This window comes from Triturus cristatus, chromosome 5_2 (assembly GCF_964204655.1).
Source record: "Triturus cristatus chromosome 5_2, aTriCri1.1, whole genome shotgun sequence".
In the NCBI taxonomy this organism is placed as follows: Eukaryota; Metazoa; Chordata; class Amphibia; order Caudata; family Salamandridae; genus Triturus; species Triturus cristatus.
Genome location: NC_140588.1, coordinates 573,022,480 through 573,045,495, shown reverse-complemented (window position 1 = coordinate 573,045,495; position 23,016 = coordinate 573,022,480).

The window sequence follows — 23,016 nt, the reverse complement described above, 5'->3', positions numbered from 1 at the left end:
GTAACGCATGTGTGGTAAAGGCATGCATTGCAACGGAATGCGTAGCAAAGTCATACAACCCTTAATGACTCAGATCAAAACGTGTTTGTAAAAAACCGGCATAAAATAAACAATATTCGTTTGTAGATGACCTTCTAAGGACAAAGCAGATTAAAAAAAGTACCTTTATGGTCCTTAAAGTAATCATAACCTCACTGAACCAGGGAGTTTTCCCTGCTGGTCTTAAAACAGGTTAAAGCTCTCTTCTGTCAAAGCAACAAGTCTTGAAAGCTAAGAACTCACAGAACTAAAGATAAGTATCCAAACTACTGTTTGCAAGACTAAGATGGTCACTTAGATGCTGAGTAAGACCCGCTAGCCCACCATATTAGTTGAGGCTATGGTCTCTGCGGCCCAGGCGAGTACGGCCCACCACTATTAGAGATCCCTACCTGCAGGGCAGTGATCTCTAAAACCCTCACTGCAACAACGAATGACTCAGTTGCAATGAAGGCTTGCATCCTGCCAAGTGGGCTCCATGTTTGTTGTACCCGTTCGGCAAAGTATTTCTTTTCTAGAAACAAACCTCTGATGCTGGATCTGCTGCTGGAAAACAGAAAATAGTCAACCTGATAGACAGGGAGTTTCTCCCAGGGCATAAGGACCATCAAGTGATTTGCATACTTGCAATTGCGCCTGGCATGGAGGTCCAGGGCAGTGAAATCTTGTGGCTGTTGTCTTGCCCTAAATAGTGAGTGATGACTGTCATTATGATCTGATGGTCAGTGGTGAAGTCACCAAATCAAAGGTTTGGAACAGCAGAGTTAGCTGGGGCACCACTGGTTGAAACCAGATGTTTTCCCACCACAGCTTAGGACAAGGGAATCACAGGTTTGACAGGTGTGGGAAAACCTACAATGTTCAACAGTTCTCCTGCTCTACATTAGACGACCCTCAAATATCTCTAAATTAAATGTTATAGAAAGCTACAGTTGAGTTTTCAAGCCAAAGCATAACATGGAGATCTGGATGGGTTCTGCAGAAAATGGACAGTGGAGAAATATGATGTCACTAGACCTTTCGATGGCTTTTGGTTCTGCCCATCACAAGGCCATCCTTGATTGATTTGTTAGGGAATTATCAATCGGACCAAGAAGATCAGAATTCACCCAGCCCACTTGCCAGCGATATTTACCAAACTCCAGAATTGACACACTGGTCTTCGGGACATCGCTCTTCCAGAACATACCACGGTGTGTGGAAGAGGAACAGTAAAATTGTTGGCTCGTGGAGTGGCGCACACTAATTTCAAGCTCACAACTAACCGTGACAAACTCAGAATGTGCTGCAGCTTACAGTTACATTAACCACTTACCAGCATTAATTCATTGTGCGCTTAATTTTCAGCTAATTACCTTAAATGCAGTAGCAATAACTGTAAAGCTCATATTTTGGTAGCCAATCTGATAGACCGGAAGGTTTATCCCAGCGCATAGGGCCATCAATTAATTTGCATACTTGCAATTTCGCCTGGCCTGGAGGTAGACAAACCTGGATCTTGTGGCTTACTGGACCAATGCGTCCACTGAAGTGGGCCTGTATTTGACCTTATGGTCACAAGTTCAAATCCTGGTGGGCCCACTCAGCCTTTCATTCTTCTGAGGTAGATAAAATGAGTACTAATTGTATTGGGTAACAGTACACGCCTGTTATTCAGCACCAAGAAACCCTTCTTGGTGAACGTGTGCTTTACAAATACATGTTATGTTATAGTTAGTCTAATAGCACACAGTACAGGAACTTACTCGCACTGTGACCTTAACAGTGTTCAACAAGGAACAATAATACACATCTGAGAAAAGGGACTCAAATCTCACAGAGAGTTAGGGGGAAAGACAACAGTTTATACCACTGTCATTCTTGACAGTCCAACAAGAATTGGGATAAAGCAATATTTACCAAATGTCATATTGACACTCTGGCCTTCAGGTCATCGTTATTCGGGACAACCTGTCGAAAAGGAAAAATAAGATTAGTGACTTGTTCCTTTTTTTTTTTTAACTTTATTATTTTCAAAACATAATACATTCAAGTTGTTGGCATTCGTTGCATTACATATAGCATTAGTTCAGCATGCAGCATAGGGGAGTCCGCCTTTGAATATTACCCTTTACAGTTTTTTATCCCGCATGGTTTCTGTGACTGCATTTCTAGTATCAGCTCACAAACGTATAGTCAGCTATATAGCCTCTCCCTAGAAGTGGATAGTTACATCTGAGAGGCCTTGCATTCAGTCAGTACATATTATGGTTGTTAGTGAAATGTGATTTTGGCTTGTTGGATTCCTCGGCATCTGCCTTGCTAAGTAGGTACATTTTGAATGGGCCCCATATATCGCGCGGCCTTTGGGGATCGGCATCAACGCGTTACATGTGTCTGCATTTGTATTGCAATAGGTCATGTCCGCGCACCATTCCACAATCGTCAGAGCCGGGCCCCTCATCCAGCGCATCCAACGCTCCTTTTGGCCAATAACAGGCTCATTGCTACTAGCTTCCTATCCTGTTTTGGGACTTCCTTATCCAGGCCCAATAGAGCTAAAATTGGAGACTCTGGCACTGGCTGACAGGTCATATTCTGGAGCTCTGCCAGCACCTTTAACCAATATTCATGTATTTTGGGGGCAAACCCAGGCTAAATGGCTGAACCCAGCCTCCGCAGCTCCGCATCTTGCACATCTACTGTCATCACGTAGGCCATGCTTGTTTAAGCCAATAGGGGTGTAGTATACTCTGTTGAGGTATTTGAAATGCACCAGCCGGTGCCTGCCATTCTGTGATATAGTCCTAATGATGGAGCAGCAATACGTCCATTGTTTATCTGTGATTGTGACACCTAAGTCTGCCTGCCACTCCAGCCGAGCTCTCCTGGTAGCTCCAACACCGCTATTCCTAGGCACCTTATATAGCGCAGAAATCCCGTGAGCTGGGGAGGTTTCCTGCAGCAGGAATATCCCTTCGGGAGGTTCTGCTCTGTCCGCGCTGAGGTGTGTGCGTAGCATTTGGTGTGCTCTGTGACAATTATATGTAATGCATAATGAATTCTCAGGGACCGATTTTTCTACCTCGCTCCACAGTTTCAGGAACCCATCTTGGAAAAAATCCCCCATATTATTGATACCTGCTTGCTTTAATGCATGGATCGCCGCTGATGGACCCGCGCCGGGCCTCAATCTGTCCATTTCAGGAGATAACACACAATTGAAATCGCCCCCCATAGGTGCGGCATGCGACTATCAGGCACGTGCATCAAAGCTTTTTGCGATCACACAAGGTGCGAATCGCAAAAATCGGCCGTTTGTGATCGCAAAATTAGCTTTTGCGATGCATAAAGCAACTTGCCACTCGCAATTTGAAAAATCGCAATTATTTGCGTTTCTTAAATTGCGATTGCATTTAAGGAATCGCAAATTGCGATTCCTTAAATGCAATGCAAGATGCCTTTTAAAATTGCTATTTCGCTATTTGGGCCCGCTATTTACCGCAAAATCATACCAGATGGTAAATAGCGGAAACTTGTTACACACGCACATGCCCTTGGGACATGTGTGTGCACAACATATGTGCACAGATCAATCTCAGGGGGGAAACAGGGTGTCCTTTTGACACCCTTGCACCCTTGAAATTGCATGCGCAATTTGCGAGTACCTATTGGTACTCGCAAATTACCCATTCAATTACCCATACAATTACCTGAAGGCCCATAGGAATGAATGGGAAGCCATTCTTTATTTGTGACTCGCAATTTGCGAGTCGCAAATAACGGATGTGTAGGAATCGCTATTTTTATAGCGATTCCTACATGCATAGGCTTTTGGGAGTCCTTAATTGCGATTCCTTAATAATCGCAATTAAGGACTCGCAAGATCCTACCTTGATGCATGTGCCTGATAGTGCTGCCGCTTTGCTGTACAATGCTCTGTAAAATTGTGGGTCGTCGAAGTTAGGGCTGTGTACCCCTATTAACAGTGCCTCAAAGCGCCCTTGTTTGCAGTGAGTGATTATGAATCTACCCTTAGGGTCCGCATGTATAATTTTAAGTTTAACACCAGAGTTACGTCTTGCCAATAATAGAACTCTGCACGCATGTGAGGTGAATCCTGCTTCTGAACAGGCACCCACGTGCCAAGGGCAGGCGCGCAACACCCATTGGACTCAAAGGGCTTCAGCCCCCCCCGTCGTGTGCGGCAGCCCGGGATGAGACACCTTCCCGGGCAAAAAAGCAGCCGCACCCGAGCCCTTCACAGGTCTTTAAATGACCATTTGCATGTTAATGAGGCCTTGCTGTTGTTTCACCCCTTCTAAGAGGCCCTGCAGCTCCACTCTGCCAATTGCTTAAAGTTCAGCCCCTCCAAAATTTTTGCTCAGCCCCCCCCCCCGAAATTTGGCTCTAGTTGCGCCTCTGGCCAAGGGGAGGGGTGCCCTTAGTAGCGCCACGGGGTGAACAGGAAATTCCTGGTGGGTTATTTAAGGCTGCGCCCCAGGGGCTTCAACCTCTTTGTCCCTTTCAACCTCTTGGAGCTGCAGGGAAACATCGTCAAGGAGGAGCGAGGTTTCCGGTCGACAGCCTGCGGAGTGCGGCTCGGTAGGTTGGAGGGGGCTTAGTGGATCACCCGCATAATGGGGCGCCTAATAATAACCACCAATTAAAAGTTGTGCGTAACTTGGTTGAGATAAGTGTGCCCGCCTGCGAGATGCTGCGTGATGAGGGGGCGTGCCCTCTTTCTTGGAACAGCGGTAATAAACTTATAACTTACAATGGTCCGGGTGCGGGTAGCCAGGCATTGATGTGTGTATTTGGGAGGGAGGGGTGGAGGGGGGGAAGCAGGCCACTGCCAAAATTATTGTGTGTAAAAGGCCGCTTTATTGGAAACAGGTGCACATTACAATATAAAATCCTTGGCCGAAACACCTTCCAAAACTAGACCTCACTAAATATAACATGCCTAGCCCCGCCCCCCGCCCCCTCCCCTAAATACCTTCGAGCCCGCCCCCGCCCGTACATTACAACATTACAACAATATAAAACATTATAAAACATTACACTCCTGTATAACCCCCCCAACAATCTCTAAATCCAAACCTTCTGTTAACCAAAACTCCCCTGCCTGCCCCTTTACAGCTATCGGCCCCCAAACTGTGTAACCAAACTAAACTTACCAACCTAACCTTTCCCTGTCGATAACCCAACTCAACAACATACCTCCACCAACCTCCGGTAAAACTGACCAGAATTCACCATAACCCCCGCACAGCACCTGCTCCAAGCGACAAAGTACAAACATAGAAAAAAAACCCTGCACACCTGTCCCCAAAACCGCCTGAAAAATACGCAAAAAGGGGGAAAAAACTGAGGGAATGACACTAAAAATCCAACCCAGAAACAAAAAAGGTGGGCCAAAACAAAAAAGGGTTTTTTGTGGGGGGGAAGGGTGGGGACAAAAAACACGCCACTAGCCTAGCTCCCGGCCACCAGGTCACCAAACCTAAAATGGTGGCCGGGAGCAGGCGCCCAAGGTATTTATACCTGGGCAGTATTTGGCTATATTTGGGCTACATTTGGGCTACATTTATGCTACTAACAAGCCCAAATTCAAAAAAGGCCGCGCAGGGCCAGCAAACCCCCCCCCCACACACCCCCTCCCAAACTGCCGGGGGGTGGGGACTCCCTACGGTCGCCTTCCCCCCCCAAGCCCCCCTTGGGAGGGAGGGGTGGAGGGGGGGAAGCAGGCCACTGACAAAATTATTGTGTGTAAAAGGCCGCTTTATTGGAAACAGGTGCACATTACAATATAAAATCCTTGGCCGAAACGCCTTCCAAAACTAGACCTCACTAAATATAACATGCCTAGCCCCGCCACCTCCCCTAAATACCTTCGAGCCCGCCCCCGCCCGTACATTACAACATTACAACAATATAAAACATTATAAAACATTACACTCCTGTATAACCCCCCCAACAATCTCTAAATCCAAACCTTCTGTTAACCAAAACTCCCTTGCCTGCCCCTTTACAGCTATCGGCCCCCAAACTGTGTAACCGAACTAAACTTACCAACCTAACCTTTCCCTGTCGATAACCCAACTCAACAACATAACTCCACCAACCTCCGGTAAAACTGACCAGAATTCACCATAACCCCCGCCACCCAGAAAGAGAGGGGCGGTGAAACCACCACCCTCCTCTCTTTCTGCCCCCCAAACCACAGAGGGCTTTAAACACCCAGATCCGGCTTCTGTACATTCAAACACCGCGACAAAACCTCCCTAAGCTCCAACAAATAAAGATCCATGCCCAACCTTGACAAGTGAACCCCGTCTCCACGAAAAAACTCTACCGCCTCAAAGCGGATATCTCTGTGGGTCACTCTCCCAAAGCCCAAATCTCGACAAAACCTGGAGATCTCCATATTCACCTTCTTCCGGGACCTGTCAATCGCCCTGGGATTCAAAGCCCCTCTCCACACCCTCCGCGGGACCAATTCTGTCCAGAGAACATGACAACCGGACCAATGCTCCTTCAACAACGCCAAGTCCCTTTTCATGGCGCGCAATAATACCACCCCTTTCACACTGCAAAGATCATTCTCCCCCAAATGTATTAAAAGAATATCCGGGCATTGTCCCCTCACCATGGCTTTACTCAAACATGGAATCAGCTCCCTCCAAAGCATACCCCCCTTCCCCTTCCATATCAATCGAAAAAGGCTGGTATTAAAACCCAAACTCCCCCCAAAATAACTTTTGCACGCTTGCACGTGCGCCCACTTGATGAAGGAATGCCCCACAATCCACACCGTCAATTCCCTCGTGTGTGGCCCAGCCACCGAACCTGAAAAGAAAAACAAGCATGAGACTCAAACCAAAGAAGTGGACGCAGGCGCCTGTGGAACATTTTCTCTTACATATTTGTGAAAGCAGGCAGATGACCAACGCCCTAAGCGCATTATATCGCCCTGGGACCAACCCCGGTTATGCGCCTCAGTCGCCGCCCCAATCCTAAAAGAGTGCGTCCCAAACTGGGCCCCATCCAAACCCATATGCTGTAACCCCTTACGCAGGACCATACGCAGCTGATAGTCAGAGACGCGCGCCCCATCCATGTGTCGAAAAACTAACTCGCCCCCATCACCCCCTGAGAGAGTCTTCCATTGCCTCGCCAAACGCAGCGGACATGTGCAACTAGGGGATCCTGCTTCTAACCAAACCCCTTTACCAACCCCCCTCTGATCTGTTTTGGAACTGGACAACCAAACGCTCACACCTGTGTCCGAGAAGAACACGTCCTGCCAACAAATACCCCACTTCACCTTAGTCCCAAGAAGCTCAGAAACCCGAAACGTCCCAAAAAACATGAAAACCATAAGGGTAGAAAACAACGAAGCCTCAAAATCATCTCTGCAAACTGCAGGCAAAACAGCCAACAAACGTTCCAGCGTCTGCCAGGAAATAGGCAAACGAGACAACCCAGTTCCACCCCGTTCTCTAGCCCAACCCTCAAGCATCCTGCGTCCTATTTCCTCAGCAGACGGGGCATAACCCCAAAAAAGCTTACCCATGAAGGCAACCCCTGCCAGTTTCCCAGCAATCGTGACTCTGGACAGACCCTTCTCAATGAGGTCAAGGATAAATTGGACCACATCATCCGAACTGCGCCACAGCTCCTCCCTCCTACAAGCTCCTGAAGACAAAAATTCCTTCCATGCCAATGCATATGCTGTACGCGTGGAAACAGACAAAGAACCTACCACCAGTTGAAATACCCTACGTTGCCGACCGACCAGAGGTGCTCCAGCATCGGGGTCGGTGTCCTGTCCGCCTCCTTGGCCAGCCCATGGAATCTCCCCCACTGTGAACGAGACAAAGCATCCGCAATGTCATTTTCCACACCTGGCACGTGCAAAGCCCTGAATGAAATATCATAGCGCAAACAGCCCAGCACGAACACCCTCATCAATTTCAAAATCTGCTCGTCCCAGGCTGACTGTCTATTGACTATTTGCACCACCGCCATGTTGTCCACACGGAAGAGAACCCTCTTATGTTCCAGCTCCTTGCCCCAAACGGTCAAAGCCACCAAAAGTGGAAAAAGCTCCAAAAAGGCAATGCTCCGCCCACCATTCTTCCACTCCTGTGGCCACTTCTCCGCACACCAATGCCCCTGCCAGTAAATGCCAAAACCCTCACTGCATCTGAGAACATTTGCACGTCCCACTGCACATCCTCGTCCCTGGCCAAGGGTACCCCATTAAAGGAGTGCAAGAAAAAGGACCACATACGCAGATCTTCCTTCACGCCTGCCGACAAGCGCACGTGATGGTGAGGTAAATGCTGGCCCGCTAAAGCCCGGCCCAGGCGCCTGCAGAAAGTCCGCCCCGCCCTTACCACCCTACAAGCAAAGTTCAAATGGCCTAGCAACACCTGTATTTCCTTCACCGTCACCTTCGGCCGGGCCAACATCTCGTCCAGCAAAGCCAACATTTTGGATTTCTTATCCTCGGGCAACCTAGCCTGCATCGCAACTGAGTCAAGCTCAATGCCCAGAAAGGAAATGACAGTATCAGGCCCCATTGTTTTTTCCGGAGCCAATGGCACCCCCAACTCCTCCATAAGCTCCTGAAACGAAACCAGAGCATGCCGGCACTCCGAAGAGCCAGGGGAGCCCACAAAAAAGAAATCATCCAAATAATGGGTGACCCAGCTGTGACCAGTGCGATGCGTGAAAAACCACTGCAAAAAAGTGCTGAACAGCTCAAAAAGAGCACATGACACCGAGCAACCCATAGGTAGCGCCTTGTCCACATACCATTTGCCCTCAAATTGTATACCCAACAAAGGCCAGTCGTCCGGATGAACCGGGAGCAGCCGAAAAGCCGACTTGATATCGCACTTTTCCATGCCTGCAGCTGCGCCCGCGGTCACGACAAGTGACATGGCGACGTCAACTGAGGAGTATGACACCGAAGCAGCGTCTTCGTCGATAAAATCATTGACTGACGACCCTTCAGGCCATGACAAATGTTGAATCAGCCGAAACTGCCCCTCCTCTTTTTTGGGCACCACACCAATAGGGGAAATGATCAAATTAGGAACTGGCCACTCTCCAAACGGGCCTGCCATCCTCCCCTCCTGCACTTCTTTACGCAATTTCTCACGCACCACCAGATTGTGCTCTGATGCGGATTTCAGATTATCCGCCCACCGTCTCTGCCGGGGCCCGTGGTACCCCAAATGAAAACCCCACCTGAAACCATCCAAAAGAGTCTGTTTTGCCACCAAATCCCCGTAGCCTTCCAATGCATCCTTGAGCTGAGCCAATTTAATTGGCGTAGGAGCCCTTTGGCCCAGAACCCTGTGCGCCCCTACGCCCTCGTCCACCCTGCGACTGCTGCGCACTGCCAGACATCCCCGCACCTGCTTGCTGCCCTTGCTGTCCGCCTGATGGCCTAACGCCCCAGCAGTTGACGAGAGGGTGCCGCTTGCCGCACTAGGAACACTCGTGCCGGTATTTACAATACTCCTGAGTACACAGGCCTTTGTTGAAGTCCCAACATGCCCCGACCCCAGTCTGTGATGCGGCTGAGCCTCCCACCCCACCCCGGGTGGGCTTTCCCTGAAAGGGCCGATAAACTAGAGGCAGACCACTAGCCGTAAAAATCGTCTTACCCCCTGGCGCGGCCCCCATGGTATGTTGCCACAGGTCATTATCTAGCTCACCCCATTTCGCTTCTGAATCCCAAGCCATACGGGCCCTAAATTCCTCGTCATACTGAGCCCAAGCATAACCATTACCAGTAATTTGGGCCTTCCGTATAACATCCATATACTTGAATATGGCCACGCAGCGCTCGGGAAACTTTTCACAGTATACACTAGCATAAATTAAAAATGCTGCCGTCCAATTCTCGGTCGTCAGCGGCACCTTAGGGCGCTTAGCCAATTCATACTCCTCTTCTTTAGAGCCCTCCTTAGACCTCACCTCCCTGTGCAAAAGCTTCAGAATCTCCACATATTCGCCCTTCCAAATACGCTCCTTTGTTGCCAGCATTAAATGAGCACCTAGAGGCTTAGTCACCCCCATATAAGGGAGCTTCTTGATCTTTAACTCTTTGCTCTGCGGCTTCTCCTTACCATCGCCTGCCTCTGCCGTTGACCCACTCTCCACCTTGGCCCCCGGCAACGTTCCCTCCGTCCCCGTGCCAACCCCTGTATCTTTCACATACTTCCCTCTATATAACCGCCCCTCCGACACCCCCCCTCCCCCATCTTCCCCAGACCCCACAGACACCATAATAGGTTTGGCCTGTGTTTTAGCGCTCTCACCTGGCTCTAAAGAGGGTGTGCGGACCGACTCCGACCGCTTCACCGACCGTGCAGAAGAATCCCTTGGAGGATGCGCCCTGGCTGACGGGCCGTGCTCTCCTTTAGATTTCACCACCACGGACTGTGCAATGGGTGCCACACCCGGAACCTGTAACAGACTACGAGAAACATGAGAGTGTCCCCCCTCCTCATAACCCCGTATTTCCCCTTCCTCGGGGCTGTCTTCATCATAATCGAGCAGCATTGGCTCTTCCACCAGCAAATTCTCTTCAGCAAAATCCACCACACGGGCCTTACCGGACCCTGATTGAGCACCACCGGCCTCCGCGGCCTTAAAACCACCTAGCGGGGGAGCCGACTGTACTCGCCGGTCCTCCCCTCTACTTTGCTTAACATAACAATCCATCCTATCAGAAAAATCCATCCACCTTGACCGCCGTGACGTTGGGGCCAGCGAGGTCGCGCCGGACCTTCGTGAGCTGGCCGCGACGGGATCCCCCGCCGATACGGAATGTGCCGCGCAAGGCCTCATCCTCCCTTCTCCTCGGCGATAGTGGGCCGCACCTCGCCCTACCGAGGCTGCTGCTCTGCTACGTGTCCTACCCTGTAAAGAAAAAGTTTGGACTGGTGTGCCGGGAGCAAGAAAACTACCAGCCGCCCGCGACCCGATACCACTCAAAAAACCCGCGCCTGATAGAGCACCTCCAGAAACACCCGCTCGCCCCGCCCCCACGAGCTGCGACGGCACCATCTCTTCCTCATCCCCGCTCCACTCCAGCATAGCGTGCCCCAAAGCGGATGCCGAAACCTCGCCATACCCTTCCCCCAGAGACAGCGACCTGCCCGACCTCATACGTTCGCGACTGCGCGCCCCATAAACCACCCTCGCCCTGTCACCCTCCACCTTGCCCTGCCCCCGAGCGCCTGGCCACCCCGATGCACCCTCCCCACCAAGACCCCGGACACCTTTGGCCCAGGAGGGAAAAATGTCCAGGCCCTCTCCCTCAAGTCCCCCCCAGCAGAATCCCCTTCTCCCAAAAACCAACCTTCCGCGCCGACCCCCCCTTCCCCAGCCCTCCCAAAAAACTCCTCGCTCGGTGAATGCCAACCAACCCCTCCCGAAACCAGTAACTTCTCCGATATCCCCTGCTCCCCCTGTAACCTCAAATCCGGCGCCGAACACCACCCCTCCACTTGCGCTCATTCCCCTTCTCCCAGTGAGCTCGCCCCCACCGAAAAAACCGCGCCTCCCGCAGAAGAAACAGGGGAAAACAACAAGGGGCTATCAGGCTCTGACCCTCCACTCACCTGTTGCCCATTCCCCAACCTGCACACCTCAGACGACTTCACCAATCCCAGCCCACCTGACGCTTGGTTCCCTGAAGACCTCGCCCCTGCCTCATAACTCCTAGCACTCCTAGCGACATCATAGCCCTTTCCCCCTTCACCCCCAGCTTGCTTGACATCATGAAAATCCCCACGCTCCTCACCCGGTACAGGGAACAAACCCGCCGCCCCATCCACACTCCGCGCGCGTCCCCCCTCCCTCGCGCTCAAGAAATCACCCTTCGGCACAGACGACGAGCGTCTTTTCGTCCCGCGCCCGCCTCCGCGCTTAGCTCCTACCGCGGGGGATAGATATGCACTCGCCGGCACCACAGATAAGCCCGCCCCACCCGCAGTCACTCCCCCGCCCCCCCGCCGCACCCGACCCACATAGCGGAGCGAAATGAGCGAGGGCCGCCTTTTTTAAACGCGGGCGGCCCCGTTCACTCACCGGCATTTGTTTAACCCGCTTCGGCGATGTGCACGCAGCCACCGCAGCCGCCACTCCGGCCGAGGCCTGACGCGTAGGGCGCGACGGCCCCGCCACCTCACCCACGACCAAATCCATGCGGCCTGCTTCGGACAACAGCCTGAGGGCCTCCAGAACCCGGTAATCTTGGGACGCCATCGAAAATGAAATTCACACTGAAAAAGGAACCGCTGCCACCACTAACAGTACGCTATAAACCGGACAAAAAACACGCCACTAGCCTAGCTCCCGGCCACCAGGTCACCAAACCTAAAATGGTGGCCGGGAGCAGGCGCCCAAGGTATTTATACCTGGGCAGTATTTGGCTATATTTGGGCTATATTTGGGCTACATTTGAGCTACATTTATGCTACTAACAAGCCCAAATTCAAAAAAGGCCACGCAGGGCCAGCAAACCCCCCCCCCCACACACCCCCTCCCAAACTGCCCGGGGGTGGGGACTCCCTACGGTCGCCTTCCCCCCCCAGGCCCCCCATGGCTGGATGCATATTGCAGCCGTTACAGGTAATGGACGCTGCAAGGAGCGGGGCTACGCCCATATGTGGGTGGCGGCGGTTATGGTGGCTCGCTGCTGCTTTTCAAGAAACATAGAGGCAAGCATTTAGCTGTGAGGCTACTCGTGGTAGCCTGCTTGGAATGCGGCGGACTTCCGCTTTACATGATGCTGCAATGGGCGGGGCCGTGTCCGTATGTGGGGGGCGGCGGTAATGGTGGCTCACGGCTGCGTTTTAAGAAACATAGAGGTGAGCATGTAGCTGCGAGGCTAATCATAGCGGTTGCCTGTTTGGAATGCGGTGGACGTCCGCTTTACACGACGCTGCAATAGTAGGGGCCGCACCCGTATGTGGGGGCGGTGTTAATGGTGGCTTGCAGCTGCGTGAGGGTTCAGCCTGCTGTCAGGGGCCCCTAGGTCAGTCCAGCTATGAATCTATGCTTAGGGTCCGCATGTATCGTTTTAAGTTTAACACCAGAGTTACGGCTTGACAATAATAGCAAACTGCGCGCATGTGAGGTGAATCCTGCTTCTAAGTATTCGCCTTTCATTCTATGTTGCGTTATGAGACTGTTCTGAGGGGGGAGGTGCGTTTCCTGCAGCATGGCCACATCAATATTGCGCCTTTGGACATATGCCCCTATTTTACATATCTTTTGTTGATCGTTTAGCCCCTGTACATTCCACGTGAGGAACCGCAACGCATTTCCATGCTTCTGAATTGGGGAGGCGGTATCAGTTGCTTCACCCATTGGGCCTATCATCCATTTGCTTTGTCGAAGGCATACGCCAGCTTTCATCTCGATTTTGCCAACATCTGCCATGTAACAACTTGAAACCCTGGTTTTTCCCCACCCTTCCCACCCACGCTATGTCCCTAAACATGGGACTAAGCCTATGAACATTTGCCAGAATCAGCCCCCCTCGGAAAGTTGAGAGAGGAAGGGAGGGAGAGAGAGCGAGAAAGCAAAGGTAAATCCAAAACATTCTAGCCCAAAAGTTGGTGTGGGTGACACTCGAGGGCGAAGAGCGCCATGCCATTACTGCTGCATTAATGAGAAAATGTTGACTAATATTTGATTTACCGTCGCTGCTTCGCCTGGTCTTAGGCACCTCGTCTCTTTATACGAATAACAAGGCCAAATCTACCAACCCACGTAACGGCCATGGTTATTATTTCTGCTTCTATTTCTCGTGGCTACCTTCGCAATGCAGGCTGCAGTTTAATGATTCTTAGACGAGTTCAGTATGTAAGGCTTGCTTTTCAGTGCACCAAGGCCTTGATGCCCACAGAATAGCCTACCTGGACGTGTTGTTGTCTATTTTCACCTAATAGGTTGCAGGGCGTCCTTGGTTCTTGGTTTTGACCCCCACCTACACACTACTCATCTTGCTGGTCTAGGCCACTCGTGGCTGCGTTTCTCTTCTTTTCTGTGTCCACTTTCTTGATCATCTGCTGCAGGATTTATAGATCAGTGAAGATCTTGGGTTTTCCGTCTACAATGACTCGCATCCACACCAGGAAAAGCATAGCATACTTCAGATTGAGCTCCTGTCGCTTCCTTTTGGCCGGAGCAAACTTGCGTCTCGCTTCCTGCACCAGGGGAGTGCAGTCTGGCTACAGCGATATTGCAGTGCCTTAGAATCTAAGTGACTTAAGCTCCCTGACTCGGTGCAAGGCAGTTTCTCTGTTACGATAGTTGAGTATTCTTGCAATGACAGGATGCGGAAGGGCTCCAGGTATCGGTCGCCAGGCGAGCGAACGATGAGCACGCTCTACTATAAAGGTAGGTGAAAAGGGGTTGCGGCCCAGTAGGTCAGTTAGCAATTGTTCAATGAATGTCTCCATTTTGCCCGTTGGTGTGAACTCTGCCAAACCAACTATGCGTACGCTTTGCGCCTAGAGTGCGCTTCTAGGTCTTCAGTCTTTCTTTGCAACATGTCCAGGGTTTAATCGACTTTCCTATGGCTTTCTGCAGTCTGTGCCTGCATGTCATCTGCGTCCGAAATGCGCCTTTCAACCACATCAAGTCTCTCAGAGTGTTTGTCTATTCTATCGGACATACGGTCCATGCGATGGGAGAGTGAGTCTATTTTTCCGTCTATGGTAGCTAGGCTTTGTTGCATATTTATCAATAGCTGCTTAATATCAGAGTCTTGCTCACCAGTGCCGCGCCTGTCTCTTGTTCTGTTGTCCTACACTGGGCAAAGCTCAGCTTGGGATGTTTTTTTTCCAGTTTCTCCATTGCGCCGTATTCACTATTGCAGCAAGCCAGTATATATGCCTATCGAGTGCAGTCCAGGGTTACGCACTGCTAGAGGAATTTATCTGTACCAGCTCTCCAGTACCTCTTCAGATTTTCAGTTTTCTGGGTGCATGGGCCGCTCCAATTGCCACAAGCGTCCCTCTGGGCCCAGCACCCGATCGGAGTCCCAGTCCGCACCAAGCGCTTCCCTTAGCCGCAGAGGTCCAGCCGCTTAAATCCGGAAATGTTTAATTGAGTTGCCAAGGCATGTCCTATGCTGATGACACCCAAATGATGGTGTCTATCACTAACAGCATAGAAGCATCTGCAACTAATTAAAAAAATTGCATGCAGGCAGTGGCCTCGTGGATGGTAGAGAACTACCTTAGACTTAATGGTGATAAAACAGAGGTCTTGGTCTTTGGAAACCAACAGTCTATATGGTCTCATGCCTGTTGGCCTGAAATGCTCGGTTCATGGCCCTGTTCAGGTCCAATAGCAAACAATCTTGGGGTAATAGTTGACAACTCCCTTTCCTTTGGCCCCCAGATCAATAGAAGGGTGTCCACCTGTTTTGGAATCATCAGGGTCCTCAGGAAGATCTCTCAATTTCTTTCCTTTTCCTCCCGAAAGCAGGCAGTTGTTGCCTTGGTGTTGTCCAGATTGGATTACTGTAATGCCCTATATCTGGACATCAATAGGGGATCCATCCACCGACTGCCACTTGTGCAGAACCCAGCAGCCAGGCTGGTGATGGGATTTCTCAAATTCCACTCAGTCTCAGCATCCATGTGTAAGCTGCACTGGCTCCCTCTAGGCCGGAGAATGCTATTTAAATCTCTTTGCCTCACTCACAAGGCATTTTACAACATAGGCTCTGAAGGCATTAAAAGGCTCTTTCAACAATATGTTCCCACCAAGCAGTTAAGATCTACCTGTGAAAGTGGCTCGTAGTTCTTAGGTTTAGGAGAGCCAGATGGGGGGGAAGAGCTTTCTCCATTGCTGCTGCTAAGCTCTGGAATACTCTCCCTCTCTCAATCTCCGGACAAGAGTCTCACTCTCTCTTCAGCAAGGCCTTGAAGACTTGGCTCTTCACCATCTCATTTTTGTGAATCTTCTACGTACCTCGACAGCTGGCCCTTTCCGCAGCGCCTCGACGCCTTTGGGCAAAGTTCCCGCTTTATAAGATTAATATTCCTTTATTCATTCATTCATGTATGCGGCTGCCAATAGCCTAACAAGTGGGGCGATGGTGAGGTCCAGGCCCAAGCAGCGCGGCGATCCAGCACCGATCTCACCTTTGTTCTCGCCAATCCGTTCTCATCACTGCAGCACCATATCCTTCAGCTGCGCCCAAGCCCCAGCAGCAATTCAGCGGGTAGCATGACAGTGCCCATCCTGCGCCAGAGCTCAGCATGCCGATCAGGACCTCCCAAAGCTCCAAGGTGGAGTAGCAGGTCCCGCAGGAGCAGATAGATTGTGCTGTGCCCACCGAGATCTGGAGCCAGGCCACAGTCTTCTTAGAGGGTTCCAATTTAGTTAGGCCACAGTAGCACCACACCGCAACTAGCCAGAACCGCCATCAATCTCCGCCTGGAAAAGACTGTCTGAGATGCCCAGGATCATATCACACGGTTGTTGTCATGTTTGGATGGCAGCAGCGGCATGTACAGAATATTTCAGGATATTTTGAAGGCCGGCACCGGGAGAGTTCTCAAGGTGCGGCCATCTTGTAGTCAGGCAAACTCCGCCCCCCCCAGATTAGTGATTTGTGGCATGAAATTTACTAATGCCAAGCTCACAATGTACCCTCATGTAAGTTACACTATCAATTTAACAGCACTAAGGCAAAGCAAAAATATTTGCCAAACAACAGACCTAAATTTAAAGCAACTAACTACTTTAGCACAGCAAGACCTCAATTCCGCTGTCACCCCCATAAGCGTGCAACAAGGAACAATCACAAATGTCTGAGAAAAAGGGCATAGAACTCATTGCATTATACGAAAAGTCTATAAATTCAAGGCATCTCTAGAATATTATGCGAGACAAGATTATTTTTATTTACCTGCATCGAAATCAAGAATGATTCAAATCAGGAATAATGTACCTAGAGTGGTAGGCACAACAAGGTACAGGAACTAGTCACATGGGTGGTAGAATAAACAAATGTGTAGCATTACTTGAATGCAAAACTAGGTTGTTGTTTCCAGGGGTGGCTCCTCCGCTATGACAGACGAGCGTCGCCACACTGCTCAGAGAGTAGAGGAAAAAGAAAGAGAAAATTAAAATAAGCTTGCTATTATTTTATTTTTCATTGCTACGGAGCTGGGTTGGGGTGGGTCTGCAAACACAGGGAGAGGTGTTGTTTGTACACTCCAAATGCACATGACTGCTTGGCTGGAATCTTAGGCCAGCTAAACACTCATGCACACTTTGCATCTTCCCCACCAGGCTGTAATGCACTGCCTGGTGAGGAACATGCACAGGCTCCCTGTCCCAGTCTGAATGCCGAACCAAGGCTATGGGGAGCCTGCGTGCTTCCAGGTTTGGACCTCGCAAAGAAGAGTGGCAACGCAATGGAGAGACGGCGGCCATTTTAAAGGTAAGTGTTACTTTTTTTTCTTTTTTTTTTAAAGACCACCCTATTACCTGCCAACTGCCACTGGTTGTTTCATATACTTGAGTGTAAACCCCTTCTGGACTAATGAAAGAGGGGCTGGAGTAGACAGCATGGAGAATAGATCGCAAAACCAAACGTCCATCATTGTCTCTCTTCCTGTGTGGACTCCATTGGCAGAAGTGGATTTTTAGGGTACCAGTAATCACTATGAATGCAAAGGTAAGAATAATCCTACGGAGTTTGAATGAGAGAAGTTAAGGTCACGCAGATGGGACAAGTGACTGACAAGACATTTAAGCAAAACAAATAGAGCCCTAGAAGAAAAAACGATAACTGCTATGGTACAAAAGAAAAAGCTTGAAGTAGCTGCATGTAAGCTGAACCCCACCAGGTTAGCTTATGTTTTCTCTCCCAGGTCCTAGGAGCCCATTCCCATGGTACCGGAAGACCTTGTAGCAGTGCATATACAAGGTTACTTTGCGTCTTTTGAGTTATCAAGTCAAGCTTAGAATGTGCTTGAGTCAGTTAAAGTAGCAACTCTATTGAGTTGTCAGCCTCTTGCAGGAACCAAGGCCTTAATCCGGTTGCCTGAGAATGAGAAGTTGAATTATATACACATGGACAAAACTGTAACTCAGTGAATTAGGTGCAAAACTGCCGATGACTGTCAGCATTTCAGAGAGAACAAGAAGGTTGATGTGGTCTCCCATGAGACCTGGACTTCTGAGGTGCAACATAATTTGGAAGAGAGAGTGAAATGGTTGATGGAAGATTGTAATGTTTCATGTTGACTGATGAATGACGCATGAAGAAGCTCCTAACCATACACAGACAAAGTTAGTCCACTCAGGAAGAAAACGACCTTGCATGGCTTGCTGTAATGGCAGATAAGTTACTTGCCAGAAACATTAACAAGGGATTTTAAGTCGAAGAGGGAGAAGAACTTCCAACGCAATATCAAAAAGCTGTTCTGTAAGGGACTATAAGGTTCCTATGGCTATGAGAAAGCACTGGGGGATGGGTCCTCTGGCCATCATCACAAGGGGTGTGGGATTAAATACTCTATTCCCACTAATGCATGGCAAAGGACCTGGGGCTAGCAACTCCTTTAATAGGCAGTATGCTCTATTATGATGATGGGAATCAGTGAGGGTGTATCTGGGATCCTTTTAGTGGTTAGGAGCATTTCAAAGAGGGATCTAGATGCTCCCAACGACTTCCCCACAATTTCTTGTAGCTTGTAAATGGGGCAGGTTTCAATTCAGTGAAGGTCCCTACTCAAATAGACATTGCCACCCATAGCACAATGATTGAGTGGGATTTCCTCAATCTCGAAGAGATCTCGAGCCCAAGAGATACACTCAATTGCTCCATGATGGCTTCACTGATTCCTAAGGTGCTTGGTACTAAACATTTTGTCTTAATAATTCATCACTGATGCCAGCGGTGGATCTATTAATAAATTCACAAATGCGACCCTTTTAGAGGGTCCCCAGAAAATCTACCCAGCAGTGGTGTGCCTCCTGACTTGTTTTCACCAGCTTACCACTACCAGACATGTTTTTGTTACTCATGGGGTGAGAGGCAGTGCTCTCAGAGGACAGAGACAACGCCTGCTCTGGGCGGAGGTGCTTCACACCTCCTCCAGGACAGGATGGCCTTCCTGGTCAGGAAGCATCAAAGATGATGCCGCCTTAGTTTCTGGCAGTGTTGGGAGGGGGGTTTCTCAGAGAATTCAGTTTCATTTTTATTAGACATGCAGACTTTTTATCTAGATTTCAATACTATCCTTACAGTGCCTTCAGGGATACGGGATGATGGTACAGACTGATACAGCCCCTCCTTGGGGACCTTACGGTGATTTCCTGGAATGTCAGGGGTCTTCTCAATAAAATTAAATGGGTGCGGTTTTACACCAGGCTAAAAGATTTAGGGCCAACATTCTACTCTTACAAGATACTCACCTCCTTGGTGCGAAAACACCTTGTCTGGCTAGATTTGGGTACCATAAGATATACCATGTAGGATTCACCAGGGGGTCACGAGGAGCGGCCATTCTGATACATTGCAGAGTCCCTTTCCAGCACACAAACCACTGGGTAGATCCAGGAGGCAGAGATGCTATTGTCACAGGTACACGTTATGGTGAGCATGTCACCATCAGCAGTATTTATGCTCCCCCTCCTCTAGGGGTGACCTTTGTCAACAGGATTTCCAGGATTTGGGGGAACTGCCGGAGGGCTTAACCCTCCTGGGGGGAGACTGGAATGACACCATGGGTCCAGTAGATAGACAGCGCAGCACTGACCGCCAACCGCCAGTGGGTCCTTCTAAACTAAATGTGTTGGCATCCAATTCAGGCTGGGCAGTCGTCTGGTGTGAATACCACGCCACAGAACACAGCTATATATTTATGTCCGCGGTACATGGTTCGCAGTCCCGTTTAGATCACTTTTTTACACCTCGCATATTTCTCCATAGGGTTTCGCAAGTCACTCACCTCCCCAGAGGGGTCTCAGATCAATCCCTGATATCTCTTAAAATCCATACTTGTTCACGTAGACCCCCCTTTTGGTGGCAGATGTCGCAGTGGGACCTTCGAAACCTGGACTATCAAGATATGCTACATACAGCGATATCCGAATATCTAGACAATAATGTTGCTTCTGCATCCAGTGGGAGAACGTAAAATCCACAATTCGTGGAGCTGAAATTAGCTATTGCACCAAAGAGAAACACGCACAACAGGAGCAATTGACAGACCTAGAGTCACACCAAGCATCTCTGACGACACAACTCAATTGGGACCCTAGCCATTCTCTCCAGCGCAACTTGCTGCAAGTGCAACAAACAATACAGCAATATCTAATGGGGGAAGCCAAAGAGATTTGGGAGGCTTCGCAACATCGGATATATCAATGGGGTGATAAGTCGAGTAAAATGCTCCACAGGCTATGCCAGGTAGACAAATTCCCCGGTGTGGTCCCTACCATACGCGATGCTGAAGAGGTCTTATGCTCATCGCCAGAACGGGTGGCTTGGTAATTTGCACGGCACCTTTCCTCAATATACGAGAGCCACAAGCAGCTTTAAGAGGCCCAAATAGCGGAATGTCTTGTAGATATCTCACCTCAAAGGTTCTCAGACCACATGCGAGAACAACTAGACGCCACTATTACAATAGGTGAGTTGAGCGGGGCCTTGCATGCTCTACGCCCAGCACGGGCCCCCAAAACCCAATGGATCCCTATGGAGTTCCTGAGGCCGAATATGCATGTATTAGGCCCCCACTTACAAGCAGCCATACATGAGGCCCTAGAACAATGTATATTACCCCGAGATTGGCGATATGCGGAGATGGTCTTAAACCGGGCTGCCTTCCGGAGTACCCTTATTCATATCGCCCTATCTCTCTCATCAATTTTGAGCCTAAACTACTAGGAAACCTAAACTACTAGCCATCTACCGGTTTGTGTCCCCGTCACCCTCCCCCTCTTCTTTCCATGCTGTGTCTCTCACCCTCCCCTCCTCTTCCCCTCCTCCATTCTGTTTACTTTCCCTGGGATCACAGCTTACTGGACTTTGGACGCAACTTTGACTCGTCAATCGGTTTGTGTGCCCATCACCCCCCCTCCTCTCTCCATGCTGTGTCTCTCACCCTCTCCTCCTCTTCACCTCCTCCATTCTCTGTCTACTTCCCCTGCCTACTACACCACCTAGCCACCTGTCCTTTTGTGCCCTTTGACTGAGCACTCCTTCTCCCCTTGTTGGGGAAAGATCCAATATTTATACTCTGGAGTCTCAGCGAACACGCTGAGAGAGTCCACAGCACCAAGGGAGCCACTCACAGTAGAGGTATGGTATGGCACCCCTTGCCAAAGCACTCCCTTCCCCTTTTTGGGAAAGGATCCAGTTTGTAGGCCTTGGAGTCTCAGAGACCCCTCTGAGAGAGTCCACTGCGTATAAGGAGCCTCTCGCAACAGCGATGGGGTAATGATACTACTTCCCCTGGGATCACAGCTTACTGGACTATGGACGCAGCTTTGACTCGTCTACCGATTTGTGTCCCCATCACCTTCCCCCTCCTCTTTTCATGCTGTGTCTCTCACCCTCCCCTCCTCTTTCCCTTCTTCCATTCTCTGTCTGCTTCCCCTGCTCCTACCCCCTCCCCTGAATCTCTCCCCTTGCCTGCTTTTTCCCTTACGTATATGTCCTTTTTTTGTCTCGACCTTACATGTAACTATGTTTGCCAAGCTCTAATAACTGTAACCTTTGTAACGATGTAACCTGCAACTATGGTCTGACACTCATGTAAAGCTCTCTGATACCTCCGGGTCTAGCCATCGCTATATAAAACCTTTAAAATAAAATAAAATATGGAAGGTCCTGGCTGATCGCCTATGGACATGTGTGGCAGACTTAATTCACACGGACCAATCGGGCTTTATGCCTCATCGCGCTACTTGTCACAACATACATGGAGTTCATAATGCCATAACGATGGCCCCAACGTTAGGACGCCCGGTAGTTATACTATTAGTCGACATAGACACAGCATTCGATTCGCTCAGTTGGGTCTATCTATTTCAATTACTTGAGGCAGTAAATTTCGGCCCTCGCTTTATAGCATATGTCTGTTTCCTCTACACTAACTTAACAGCGTCTGTCCGTATAGCCGGACATCACTCAGACCCCTTCCCAATCCATAGGGGCACGAGACAGGACTGTCCCTTATCCCCGCTTTTGTTTGCCCTAGCAGTGTAACCTTTGGCGGCATGGGTTCGGTGCTCCGTGGATTTAAATGGTCCCAGTCAAGCTCAGACTGCATTGCGCTATACGCGGATGATGTCCTTTTCTTTATGACAGACCTGTGGTTTTCGAGACCCCGTATCTTACAAATTCTCAGAGTGTTTGGGAAAGCTACTGGTCTGTACACCAACCCTGCTAAATCTGTGCTTTTCCCAGTATGCGGCAACCAGGGACGGGGCACCTCGGCGACACAGTTGTCGCACGCGAAGTGAGGTTTTAAAAATGTGGGCATCTTCGTATCACCATGCCCTAAGATTTCATGGGTAAATAATATTAACCTACTGCTTAGTTACGAGTCTAAATAGCGAAACAACAATATAGTCCTCCCTTCCACTATCACTATATGGACGGTCTGCTATCTTTAAGATGTTTTCTCTACCCAGAATCCTCTACAGACTACCAAACTTCCCTTATAAAATTCTGCGATCCTGGTTCACCCACGTAAATGCCATACATAATACATTTCTTTGGAACGGCGATCAAGATAGCGCTACACACCTGCACACAGTCTACGTACGGGTGGGGTATTGCAGCAGCAGATATCTATGCATATGAAGTGACCACCCATATATTGATAATAAATGAATAGTGGTACAACTCCCCAAATGAACTAGATTTGTTACCCCCGGCGAGTAGAGTAGTGATACAGCTCTGGTGGAATACGGTCC